Source organism: Channa argus, chromosome 18 (assembly GCF_033026475.1).
Source record: "Channa argus isolate prfri chromosome 18, Channa argus male v1.0, whole genome shotgun sequence".
Lineage (NCBI taxonomy): Eukaryota > Metazoa > Chordata > Actinopteri > Anabantiformes > Channidae > Channa > Channa argus.
In genome coordinates, this window is record NC_090214.1 from 3992679 (window position 1) to 4004933 (window position 12255).

Here is a 12255-nt window from a genome sequence, read left to right on the forward strand (position 1 = left end):
TGATAGCATTAGCTATCATGAAGGAGCTATAATGAAGGAGGCTGGTTAGCATATAGCTACCAGCTAACGTTAGTGTTGCTGTGTTAAATAAAAAAATAAGCTGAAGATGGGTTATTAATGGGTGATAAGTGGCTCAGCCGATAATAGTGTCACTTCCTCGTGTTCGCCTTAGCGGCTGGGCAGATGTAGGTGAGGTTAGATACGTCCTCAGGGACTAGTTCCTGGATTTGTCTTGCAGAGTTCGGCCCAACCGACAACGGCCCCTGCGCCGTTGGGGCGACTGTGACGCAGGAGGTAGAGCCGTCGTTCACCAATTCCGTGGTCGTCGGGTCGATCCCCGGCTGCTCCGGTCCCACCGTTCCGTGAGCAGTTCATACTAGTATTTTCACTTTATGTTTTAGCACAGTCGTGGAGGTGTTAAGTGCTGCTTGTAAAAGGTCCCTGGTTCAAATCTCCCTTCTGACTGCGGCATTTCTGTGTGGAGTTTACATGTCCTCCCACAGTCCAAAGACAAGCAGTTAGGTTAATAGGTGTCTTTAAATTGCAGGTAAACATGAAAGGTTATTTGTCTCTATATATGTGGTCCTCTAATCCAATGGTAGCTGGAATAAACTTCAGCACCGCAACCTTCCTGAACAGGGTAAGTTATTTAAAAAATGGAACTAAATAAAATTTTGAGATGGTTAAAAGGGGGACTGATGCAACTCATGCAACAGGTGGGTGGTAGGTTCACTCTCTGATGTCATTGGGGTTTCTTATGAATACTATTTTTAAAAAAATCCAATATACTTTTTTCACAACCAATATTCCAACCAAATTTATAGCTCAGGAGAGTTTTCTACTGATTTAACCGATAACAATAAAGTGAGATTAGTGAGATAAACTGAGATGCATTTGTTTATCTTTAAAAACTAGTGTAGCTCTTTGTTAACGAAACATTTTCTGTAGGTTAGTCATCTCTGTGGAAGATAACTGATTCTATGAGTAGATGTCATTCACATTGAATAGTTTAACCTCACAAAGAGAGTTTTTATATGAGTAGACCTTATTTTCACTGATTGCAGATGTGGGGTTTCCAAAAGATTAAAAATATCATAATTTTGTTTTTACTAGAATATGAAACAATCAAGATCATTGGCAGGCAGTTCAGAGAAACACTAAAGTCAGCTGTGTTTTCTTCTACCTGACCAGCAAATCAGAGCGTATAAAAACATTAAAAGAAAGCTTTTTGCTCTGGATCAGCACAGTGAATATACCCTCATAAAGTCCAGTTGTTAAATAAATTGAGTTATTTATTTATTTATTTTTGTGTGTGTCCTTTTTTGGCTCCTCCGGTGAGTTCAGGGTTGCCACAACGCACCATTGTCCGCATGTTGATTTGGCACAGTTTTTATGCCGGATGCCCTTCCTGATTCAACCCTCCCCGATTTCTACCGGGCTTGGACCGGCACTGCGCAGCTGGAGATGGAAATGGGCTGTTGGGGGTTCAGTGCCTTGCCCAGAAAAACTTTGACATATACTGGGGACTGGGGATTAAACCACTGACCCTGTGGTACGTGGACGACTGCCTTACCAACTGAGCTGCATCCGCCCCCTCAAAATTAAAAGTACTACACTGTGTGTTGAAATTATGGAGAAGTGTGAGGTACTGCCAACTGTCGGGAGCAGATGCAGGGAGCAGCAGGTGAGCTTGGAGCAAGCTGCTCAGTTGAGGAGCCCACAGGAGGAGAAGCTGTTCTTGGAGGCCGAGCGACTAACCAAAGTGGAGAGAAAAAGAGAGCATCCGAGGGAGCAACAGAGAAACACAGCCGAACATTCCCAAGAACCAGTTGGAAGCAGCCAAGCAGCAGAGACAGAATGAGCTGAGAGAGGAGGTACATGCATTTGTGTGTGAGTGTGTAAATTCTATTTTATCTATGTTCATTCATTAGTTTTACAGCCTTTTTAAAAATTTCAAATACCCAAAGAACCATTTGAATATAAAGGTTCTTTGCGTAACCATTTATGGTTATACCTTTATATTTTCTAGAGTTCTTTAAAGATCCACTGACAGAATTGGTTCTTAGTGGAACCAAAATGGTTCTCCTGTGGCATCAGTCTCGTGAGCCATTTTGGTTCCAGTTAACCTTTTTATTTTTGTGAGTATAATAATACACACATGTTATGAGCCTTTGCATGTCCAGCAGCAGCAGAATATCCAGGCTCAGCTGACCAGGTATCAACAGCTGCATCAGGGTCTCCAGCTCAGTATGAAGCATCTGGTTCGAATGCGATAGGACGAACTGCAGCTGGACATGAGCAACCTCCAGCAGCTCCTCACATAAAAGAGTGAGAAGACACAGCAAACCTCTCAGAGACAGGTAAACACACCTGGAGGTCACAGAGTGGAAACAGACTTTCAATTGAAATGGCTTTTTTTTTTTTCTTCACGAGGACGTTAACCAGAACTCGCTGTTGCATGGGGTCATGGTTTAATCAGTGGTAAAGCAATATTAGTTAAACAGTCCTTTGCTAATCATCATTCTTTAATATTCACTCATCTTAGCAAAAAATAAATAATAATAATTATGGTGATAAACTTCTTTCCTTCTTTGTTATATTGTTTACTGTATTGATATCAATCCACAGGCTAACTTGAAAGTTAAACTAAGCAACAAACCAAATAAAAGTTCATCTGTCTTAAACAAACCTCTCAGTAAACTAGACGTGATTAGTAAACTAAGACTTTTATGTTCACATCATTTAAAGCGTTGCTGTAGTTGAAAGGCGTTTCCCTGTAGTCTAACAGTAGTTTAAATGAGCACAAAAAAATTCTAAAAAGGAGTTTTAGAAGTTAAAGAACACAGTCAACATGGAAATAGAACCATGTACCAAGTACTGCAGTAAATGTAATTGTTACTGTGGCCAGTAGATGGCCTCAGATGGCCACTGTGCAGTTTGTGTTCAGCCTGTTACGGACTGGGGTTTGTTTGAACTGTGCTTCCACTGTACTGATATATACATGTGGGGGACAAACTAATATAAAACAATATTGTATTGGTGAAGAAGGGTTTTACTGCTCTTTTACCTCAGTGTATCCCATAAATGCAATAGAGATTTACAGGTAAACAAAGAATAACGGTTAATTAAAGAAAAGTTTCTGCTCTAAACGTTGGACACATCCCTACCATGCCAGCAGCATTTTTTTTCCCCCCCAGAGCAAATATAGTTTTAACACCAAAAAAACATTAAGTAAAAACTGATTTCAGGCTTTTTATTTTCAGCACTACTTGCACACCAGCTTGTACAATCCCAACTGAACTGCCGCCGTGTTTAGTAATCAGTTTGCCATATGTCATTATCTGCTTGTTACTAGTTGTTATTAGCGTGCCTTATTTTGTTGCTGTTATATTTTGTTCACTGTTCGACATGTGTACAGGTACTGTAAAAGCAGGGAAGTGTTGCTGTGCTATTAGCATGGTTGGGACTGACCTTTAGGATGTTGCACTCTTTAATGTGAATGCCTGCATTTTCCTGTTGTTGTTACGGCTCTGGTTGACTTTCTTTGCTGAGATGTAGACCAATGTTTTACTTTGTATTTGTTTTTTATGATAACAAGGACATTGTGAGGGGAGTTTTGACACTGTATCCTGGGAGTTTGTGTGCTAGCATAAGATCACAGGGTACTATCATGGTTTCCTTGTGCATCTATACGTGCATTAGCTTAACTGCTTATCCTGTTCGGGGTTGCGGCGAGCTGGAGCCTATCCCAGCCATCATTGAGTGAGAGGTGGGGTACACGGTGGGGTACACCCTGGACTACACTCAGACAGACAACCATTAACACTCACATTCTCACCCATGAATCACCAGTTAATCTAACATGCATGTCTCTGTGGGAGGAAACAGCCATTGGAATCAAACGGGGCCGCTTTTATCTGTGAGGCAGAAGTGTAACCCACTCCAGCACCGTGCTGTGCATGTTATGTGCTAAAATTAACATTATGTTTAAGCTTCTGTGTTGTAGTAAGAAATCTTGGTGAACCAGTCACTAAGTCTGTAACCTAATGTTAAGACTAAAGCTATTTAAAGATAATACTGTGTTTTGGCTTGGCAGTACAGTACAGTTTGAACGCTTCATTGATAAGGGAAAAGATGGTGGAACGATGGTATTCTTGCACCTGTGGAACAGAAAGTATAGACAAAATAAAAAAAAAAAGAAGCTGGAACAACAGAGATGCAGAAGAGATAAGAATACTATTTGTCCAACAGTGACATACAAAAGTAACTTAAGTTGACATTAGAACTTCTGAATTGGCTTCAGCCTGTGATTATACAGTGCTGTGCCAATGTCTTAGGCCACTATCAGCTTTGCTGTTTTAGCAAGGTTACAGTGAAACTGCCTATTTATTTCTAGGTCCCTTTTTATAGGGATATAACTAGAAAAAAATATGTACAAAATACAAAAAAACAAACTGACAGAAATGCAGCCCCTAAACACAACAAGCTAGCAATGCAAGCTCTCATTGTTCCAACTTTCTTTAACTCTTCTTCACGAAAATGTCAAACTTTGATTTATCAAACCAAAATGATCTTTTCTACTGATCCTCACTCCAATCTTCCAAGCTTTTGCATATCTCAGCTTTTTTGGCTTGTTCCCCTTCTGATAAAGTGTTATTTGTCTGAAATCCTTCCACAAAGGCTATTCCTAATCAAGCCTCTTTGAATTGTGCAGGGTTCAATTTGGTACCCAGACGAAGCTGCCAGATGCTGAGCCAGGTCCTTTTGGTCCTCCACTCCTATTGCTGGCCCAAGAGAGTCCAGACATGCAAGTGCAAGGGTAGATCACACTAAATAGATGTCACTTTAAGCCCCAAAAATTATCTTTTTCTAACGTGCGTTAGTTTTTGAGTACTGTGCATCTATTCTTATTAAGAAATAAATGAATTAAATATATACGATCATCATAGTATCACTAAAGCTAATCTAATTGTGGCCTTAGATCATTGCACTGTACTGTGGATACTTATAGTAATAAATAACTGGTTAAATGTTTAACTATTTTGAAACACAGGAAGTAATGAAAAATGAGCAGCTGTGGCTCAGGGGGTTGCCCCCAGCTCCTCCTGATCATTTCTCAGTATGTCACTGGGTTTGGGAGAATTAAGTGCAAACAAACATTTAAAAACATTGCCTACATTCAGACAATCCAAAGACAGAAATAACATGCACTTTGGAGATTCAGTGCTGTAATTTTTAACTGGTAAATGTTTGAATCTCTAGCTGTCCGTGCTGTGTATTACCTGCACAAATACAGATTTGTGTTCACTGACAGTTCAAAGTTAACAGATGCAGTTGTACACCTGGAATTGAATTGCTGTTTATGAGGGGAGTTAGTGAAAACGGCTATAATCACAGTACTTGGATTGTAATTGGACTTGTGCAGTGACCTGTCATTTGCAGGTGAAGGAAGCAGCTGTGTTTTTTCTCTTTTACACAAACAATGCAGGTGGTTGCAGAAGGGAATGGTGGGAAAAAACCCAACTTGCTTTCATTTTAATAGTTGATATCTGATTTGAGGAATTAATTTTAACAAAAAAAGTTAGTTGCTGTATTTTCTTTAGTTCAAAGGCAGTTTGGTCACCTAATTTATCAGTATTTGCAAATAGAAATAGAATAATTAAAAGTTGTAGCATTTTAAAGTTTTAGTTTGAAAATCAGACATAAGATAAATACATCTTGCACTTTTAATGAAGAGGCTGGTTTTAAACATTGAATTAAGGAAATTGTTTCTATTACATATTTGTGTTTATGAGAGAAAGGATAGAATGAAAATGTGCTGGCAAGTTCATGTTATCTCCACATGTGGAGGCGAAGCAGTTTTTACATTTGGGGAAATCTCATGAGTGTTGGGTTTTGGTATTGGTATGGGGGAAGAATAGTTTGAGTAAGTGTATCAGCTAAAGAAAAATACTTTATTATGTGCCCCCTCTTTAATTAATCTCAACTCTATTAGCTACTTTCACACGGAACCCTCCAAAGTGGTGCTTGGACTACTTTATGAGCTTTGATGCTGTGTCTCCTACTCATGGCATATTTTCAGCTCTTCGTTTCTTCAGCTAGATATACATAGGTCATAGTGAGAACATTCCAATTGTTTTAAATTATGAACAATATATCGCCTCCTCTGGTAGGTCTAGAGTGTATGGAAAATAATCAGTTATTGTCTTATCACAATATTGCTTTATTTCGGTCAATATTGATTATTATCACGGTAAAGTCTGTCATTAATCTTTAAATCTTATCACTGTTGCTGGTCTAGCATCAGCCTTGTTCTCCCTCTGTATTGGTAGTGGTTGAGTTTGAGGTGGTGGACGTATTTATCGTATTTATTGTGTGTATTGGTTCAGGTTTCTGACCCAACTTTAAAATGTGGGATTGGATGAACGTTTGGTTCTAATCTGATTTGTTTCCAAATCATTTCCAAAGGACAGAATAACTGTCAGAATAACCTAACCTGGCCTTCCTCCATGGTTGCTCTGTTTTTAACCTTGTATGAGATGTCCATGTTAAATGGCATGTATGCAAACACGGGGTCACTCAGCTCTATAATCAATATTATGATATTACAAGATGTATTATTGATGAAATATATTATGATACAAGAATGACAAAGCACTACTATGCACAAAGCTAGACACTGAGAATGGCATCAGCCTCTATTCTGAATCATGTACACCTCACAACTTTTGGAATCTTTTGTTAGACATTTCTGTCCACAGCACTCATGGCAGCAGCGTCTTTCAGACTAAACAAAGTAATTAATCTGTTTTAAATGTGTTGACCCCATGTGGGGATTTAGACAATGAAGCATGACTCAGTCTGCACATATTTATTTCTTACACCTTGTAACATTTGCTTTAGAATGACATGTTGCATCTTTTACATCTGGAGTTTACACACTGATTAAAAAAAACTTCATAGATATTATTAAACTGGCCGCTAAATGTCTGCTCTAAATGCCATTTTCTCAATAAAGGTCCAGAATCGAATGTTAAATTTCAATAACATCAGGACATTAAGCAGTTAAAGAAGAAGCTGGAGCTGGGTGAGGATTTGCAGTTTTGTTTGAAATATGTAACGGACTAATAACTGATCAGAGCAGAAAGGATTCAGCAAAGAAATTTACAATTTCTTTCACAGATCCAGGTCAGTAATATGTGAAGCCTGAGTTGACCTACTAAGCATATCAGCTGATGTCCGATGTCATCAGACATTAAGCTGAAAAACTCATCTCTCAGATATGTGAATGTTTGAAGGTTTGTGGCTGGAGAGTGCTGGTAAAGTTAATGAAGCGCATTCATTTAAAATGAAGTGGTCTGCAGGACTCTCTTTACATCTTTTAGGTGAGAAATGCGTCAACAGTGACCCACCAGAGGCCGACCTGAAGTATTTAAGATGTTTAACAGCGTTGTTATTCTGAGAATGTCTAGACAGTTATTGTCTGGATAGCTATGCAATGTATCTGGTGCCCAGAGGAACATTACAAATCATTTTGACAGTGCTTTAATTTCTGTAACACTTTGGTTTCTGAACAGATACCTGCTAAACTAATGACATTCACATTAGCTTTACCTAAACATTGTGGTTAATGTTAATTAGCAAATGTTAGGATGCTAACATTCAAGAAAATAATCTTCAGGTTTATCAAATATAAAAATAGCTCTAAATTAACCATATTTTTATCAGTTAATGATCTTATTATTGCATGTTTATAGGTATATTCTCACAGAACATGACTGTAGACTTCTGACTGTAGTCTTATTTTCTCAGAGTACTTGACGAAAACACTAATGAACTTTTGAGAAAGTTCATTCCCGTTGACACTATTATGTGTCCTTTCTAAACTAAACATTTACTTGTACTGTCATGGATGACATATGCCGCCCTTGTCCCACTGAGATGAAGACATATTTTGGTAACGGTGGTCACCATGGCATGCTCTCTCTCCAATGTTCGTTGGCAGTTAGTCAAAGGGGATTAGATAGAACACCTGCAGTTCCTCTGTTTATTTAGGCTTCGTACTTTCGAAAGTCATATTCCAAGACACGGGCTTTAAAGCAGAGGACACTTTGTATTTGCCAGGAAATGCTGCGGTCAACTGAAAACGGGTTGAAAAAGGCTCAAAGTTTCATTTTTGTACAGTATAGCACATTAATGTTTTATAAAGGATGGGTTCTAGGTAGGTGTCAGCCTTCAGGGTCAACAAATCCTTTCTCACATCTTGCATTCAGATTCTCTTGAGCTTGAGAGCTTGAGAGGTACTAAAAAGAAGAACGGGAGAAACTGTTCTTCGAGCTTGTAGCATCATACTCAAAAAGACTTGAGGCTGTAATTGGTGCTAAAGGTGCTTCAACAAAGTATTAAGCAAAGGTGTTGAATTTGTGTGGGTTTTTTTTTCATAAATTTGCAACAATTTCAAACAAACTTCTTTCACGTTGTCATTATGGGGTATTGTTTGTAGACTTTTGAGGAAAAGAATGAATTTGATCCATTTTTAAATAAGGCTGTGACATAACAAAATGTGGAAAAAGTTAAGAGCTGTGAATACTTTCTGGATGCACCGTATGTTGTATAAATATAATCCCAAATCACTATCATAATAATTTGAACATTTGAGCCAAGATGATTAGTCAATTAATGTCAGTATTAACTGTTATGCGGCAGACACTATAATGTACATTAAATCCTGTAAGTAAAAATAAATTCTTGACAAAGCTATTTGAAGCTTATCACTTTGGAGTCAGGGAAGCATTTTCACATTTGTTTTTTCATTTTATTCGGTAAACAATAATAGTTCAATTCTATTCCTAATTTGTAAAAAAAAGTAAGTTGGAATATATAGACTCAAATTGGGTGTAATAAAGTAGTATTTTGAACCATTTCACAAAAAATACACATTCTTCATGAAGATGCCAAAAGTGTGGGTGTTGGGTTATAGCCCAAGCATCCACACGGAAATCATTAGTGGGGTTCTCCTTTGCACTAATCATAAATCTGTCAATCTAAGAGAAGACTAGGAAGAAATAAAAGCACTCAACCAGCTGCTTACATTTTTGCAATGTTTTCTGGTGTAATAGCGAAGGTAGGATGTAATGCATTAATCCCAATATATTTGTATACTATATATATTTATATACTGTATTGCTTTTCAAGATATTTTACTCACAAGATGTCCTCATGATCCTGCTGATTTCAGCATTCATGCACAAGCTGTTGAACATTAGATAACTTTTATCCCAAAGAATGTTTACACTGTATAATTGTCAGTGTTCTTCTAATGGTTTTCAGCCAGTGCTGCACAGGAGTAAATGCTTTTTATAACTAAGGGTTCATAGAGTTAAATCTGCTACTGTTTATTCCTAAGTGGCCTCTAAAGAAGAAAGCTTCCCCTTATTTCTACAGTAGACCAAGAACACTTGTACAAACTGCGAATGGTTTATGGATTCTTTATGCAGTACCATGTCCCACTTTGCCTGTTGGCTGACTAAATGCCTGTTAGCAATGAAATTAGGTCAATCCCCGCGGCCTTGTCAATATATAATTAAAAAGACCGGATACACACTTCTCATGATTAGAATGAACTACTGTGCTGTGTCAGGGTTTTTTTGCTATAGTATAGGACATGTAATAATGGCAGTATATGTTGTAAACACAAAATGGATGTCAAGAAACCTTCGAAAAGAAGTTTCAATATGAACCTCGATAAATTTAAATGATGTGCCGACATTCTCTCCCCACGATCACACAAAGACATTAATTTAATCAAAGAACTATTACTCACCAATCTAAATAATAAGGGCTGAATAATGGTGGGTCGGCTGGTCTTTCAGTCTGATGTCAATGGCTCCATTGTTGGGACTGTTGAGTTTCCGTAACAAGTGGGTAACTCATCTGCAGCTGAGTCATCTTTCAAGAGGGCAGAAGTGAGCTCATTCACTAAGTACTAAAATGTATTAGGGGTTTTTCTCAAACCGGCCGTTGGATATTGAATACTTTATATTAGGTTTTTCGTCTTTTTATTGAAGAATACAGTGAATTACATTCCAGTTTTGAGTGTAACGTGATCACTTTTATAGAGCAGTCTTTTGGACTGGGATATTTTTGTAAAATCAGCTTTCAGTGCTGTCTGGTTTATTCGTGACAAATTTTTTTTTTAACTGCCTCAAATCTAGTATTAACCTTTTTATTGTTGAGCGGTGTTGTGTTATTTTACAGTTGGTAATATGTAGGTAGTGACATATCCATCTAGTAGGGCTCAACAATTAATCATTTTCAAATTGATATTACAATTTACAGAGAAATTTGAGATAGAATTTTCTTAAACTACCAACTTGGCCACAGAAGATGCATTTTTAAAAAAATGTTTCCTACGATGCCAATATCCCTCTCTCCATTAACATTTTCCAGCTCCTTCTGCCCGATCTTGAGCTCTGAGAATGACACCTACAGAGTATATTTTACTTCTTTCCCTGGGTTTTATAGGTTTTGAGTAATGCCTGTTAATCTAAAATCTAGCTGTTATGTATCAGTAGGCTATTAGCAAGTACAAAAGATGGTTTTCTAGGTTGGTTGGTGTTATTTTCTCTCCAGTGACACGTCTTTGTATCTCATAGGTTCATGATTCACCAACATGTTGAGCAACATTATGTAGAAATAGTTTTTAATTGAAAGGATAAACACCAGTCAAATAAAATTAAACAACTTGGCAAAGTTAATTTACTCAATTATGGTTTCTGATGTATCTTATAATGTATTGATAAATTAATAATGAACCATTAATAAATTGGTAAATGTTCACTTATATTGTGGTTTTATCCATGTAGCGCATTACAACGTTGCTTCTCATTCGCCCATTCACACACACTCGCGCACACCTCACCTGACCCACCAGGAGCAACTCGGGGCTCAGTGTCTTGCTAAGTGAGCTACAGCTGCCCTGAACAAACTGTTAGAACTGATGAACCTTTTAAATAAGGCTGCTTAGCCACCTGTAGTGATGATCTCATCTTACAGCTACTTGATTCATTAGATTGTTTTTGTCATGGTTACTGTTTGCCTTGGTTTTCCATTTTTTAAAATGTGCTTACTCTTTGGCTTTGTCTATCACATCTACTCTCTCTGATTTAAAGTTATAAAGGACAGTTTATAATTTTTAGTGCCAAAATACACATCTGCAATAAAATAGCGATAAATCCTGCCTGGATGAGAAAACTTTGAGGAAAAACTCTGCTACTGTTCACATCACCCATGGATGATGTATTTAAAGTGTAGGAAGTCTCTGCAAAGTGGCCAACACAGCCTGTTTTTTCCATCGAATTTACAAACGAACGTTGATGCTACTACTATAATGCATCACATTTACCGAAATATTGTAGTACTACTCGAAGGCATTTGTTCTTAACTTGAAAATTTCCAATTTTTGCTACTTTATGCTATAATAATTTTGGAAATGAATGATTTTAAAAGTGTTTTTTTTTTTTTCCTTTTGTTTGTTTGAATAATACAATTTCTTCTGCAGTAGTTGCTTCACTGATTATGTGATCATTGGGAAGTATAGTGGTTTTTGTAACAAGTAATACAATGGTTGATAGTTGGTCAAGTGTTTTTATTTTATTTTTCACTGTGGTAACACTGGTTTAACATTTATCAACTTTTACTAGAGTGAAAAACTCTAAAGTTCCAGATCATTTCCCTGTTTATAGATAAGCCCGGGGGTGGAATAACATTCACCATTTACAGTGACGGAGGGAAATTCTTATTTTAGTCCTGGAAATTAGATAAGTGTTAGTACTGGCAAACAAGCACGGATTTCCCAAAGGTTTGCGTTTGTCAGGAACAACATAAATCAGACCAAATGAGTAGTTTCCCCAGGATACCTTAGGGCAGCCTCCTGAGGACACACATCAAAGACACCACAGTATCAGTGTCAGTTTTACCTCTCACCTACTACAAAAGTGAGCACAAAATATTAATGACAATGTTAAGTTACTATATATACATATGTTTTGTAGCTGTTTTGTCAGTTATGTGGCTTAATCTCCTGCAGGAGTTAAATCAAAATGTCAAAGGTTTTTGTTTTTTGTTTTTTTGGTTTATGTTTTTCTTGAATTCTTTTCTTTCCATGAATGCTTATTTTAAGTGAAACCTTTTTATTGGCTGAACGTTTTTTAAAGTAGATATACAGAGTAAATTAAATGGAGGATGTAAATGTTT

The 12255-nt window shown here is 37.4% G+C and overlaps 1 protein-coding gene across 4 annotated transcripts in view; it reads left to right on the forward strand.

The window, feature by feature from the left end:
* LOC137104296 (tenascin-like) overlaps window positions 1-12255 on the forward strand; it is a 60150-nt gene that overhangs the window by 176 nt on the left and 47719 nt on the right. For 2 of the 4 annotated variants that reach the window (XM_067485267.1, XM_067485268.1), the window contains exons 2-3: window positions 1345-1890; window positions 2187-2360. The gene's annotated coding sequence lies outside the window, so the exon portion shown is untranslated. Of the gene's footprint in view, window positions 1-1344; window positions 1891-2186; window positions 2361-12255 lie in introns of those variants that run through there. The other 2 variants (XM_067485269.1, XM_067485270.1) reach the window with 2 other exon arrangements.